This window comes from Sycon ciliatum, chromosome 12 (genome assembly GCF_964019385.1).
Source record: "Sycon ciliatum chromosome 12, ocSycCili1.1, whole genome shotgun sequence".
Taxonomy (NCBI): Eukaryota; Metazoa; Porifera; class Calcarea; order Leucosolenida; family Sycettidae; genus Sycon; species Sycon ciliatum.
The window spans coordinates 28,694,202-28,696,114 of record NC_088654.1 but is presented as its reverse complement, the minus strand read 5'-3'; positions in this window follow the sequence as shown (position 1 = coordinate 28,696,114).

The window sequence follows — 1,913 nt, the reverse complement described above, 5'->3', positions numbered from 1 at the left end:
ACCAACAACATTTTCTTCTCCATTTCATTAGGGTGGTATCCAGTTACCATTGGGAGGAGCTTGCGATGAATAGCCTCCTCCAATGGCTTGAGGGCTTCTGCAGCACCCTCCACCATCCGGCAAAGAAACGTCCATTTACTCTGCAGCCCATTCACCAAAGCATGGTAGGCTGCCTGCGGCTGTGACTCAGCAAACTCACTCAACTTGTTCACCTGTGGGAGGAATCCACTCACTCTGTCAGTCAGGTATTCTCTGACGAACGGAGCAGTGCCAAGGGCTGCGCCAAGATGACGACAGCCATCCATCCACACACCAACGCCTGTGTCAGCGAATAGATCAAGCGCCACATGATATACTTGTCCGGCTTCACCAGAAGTATCGACTTGGTTTTTATGAGTTTTTTTAATATTTCATCGCCTGGTCAGCAATCTCTCTCTCTCTCTCCCTCTCTCTCTCTCCCTCTCTCCCTCCCTCTCCCCCCCCCCCCCTCTCTCTCTCTCTCACACACACACACACCCGTGCCCACGCATGCACGCGCACAGTCCACGGATAGCTGCGCAGCAGAAAGAAAGTGGAGAAGAATGGTGGAAAGCATGGCACGCGGGCCAAGTCACAGGGCAGATACGATACACGGCAAACACATCATGCGGAGTTAAGAGGGCGCACCGGTATATTCAGAACAGACGGTATACAGTAATCGGAACAGACGGTATAATCGGAACAGACGAGATGAGATAAAGCCAAGCGTGAGAGGCAGGAAGAATACTGGGCCACATCAACAAAAAATAAATATCAGCAAGTGCGTTACGTCGTAATCAGGATACAGCGATGGCGTAATCATGATACGGCGATGACGTAATCAGGATACGATGATGACCTTGGGAGAATGATAAGGCCGTTGAGTTTCGTTAGAGAAGCAGCAGACAGCAGGCAAGCATGCAGCAAATTAATCAGATAATGGCGGACCGGGGGCAATGACAGAGTGGTCCCTTGGTGATGACGATGGTGCTTGCGCTGCTGCTGGCGCTGCTGTGCAGGCGTACCCGCGTTTCTGCGTCACTGTGTGTGTGCATGTGCGAGCGTGTGCGTGCGTGTGTGTGCACCAGTAAGACTTTAATCAGTCAAAGGTGCACACAAACTGCCGGAAACAACGTAAGAGTGGCGCGGCGTGGACAGGCACAGCAGACAGCATTGTTGCTTATCTCCAGGGGAAGATACGCTATAGAGCAAAGGCGCATGATGGCATACACATGGGCCTGGCAAGTAAAGCAACAACAGCTTGCCAAGCGCAAAGGTTCACTGCTCGTCAACGGATAACACTGTAGCAAATTTATTTAAAAAAAAGATGTTTAAAACGCAGCTGGGGGGGGGGGGGGGGGGTGGCAGAATGGTGTATGGTCAACGAATGACATGACATTGTCGCCAAACTGATAACAGTTAACATGGTTACATAGTTAGTTGGTTAGTTGGCAGCTTGGAAGATTGTCAGACGGCAAGCACAATGCAAGAAGGCCACGGGCAGAGTAGGGTGCTGTCTTGGCTTGCCAGGACCGACTGTTTGGGTAATATACCCAACCAGTGCGGCTCCGCCCCGCCTCACCTCGCCTCCCATTGCCTCGCCACACGGACACACACACACACGCATGCTACTATTAGCAGAGTGTCTGTATGCGCTCGTGGAGCCCGTGGGCGAGGATGCCGCAATCTTGGCTGCTCAGTGCCATGCAAAGCTAGCTATGTGCTTGCACAGACAGACAGTTGATGACCAGCCTTCAGATATACAGAATGATAGTTATGCAGGAGAGAGGAGAGAGAGAGAGAGAGAGAGAGAGAGAGAGAGAGAGAGAGAGAGAGAGAGAGAGAGAGAGAGAGAGAGAGAGAGAGAGAGAGAGAGAGAGAGAGAGAGAGAGAGA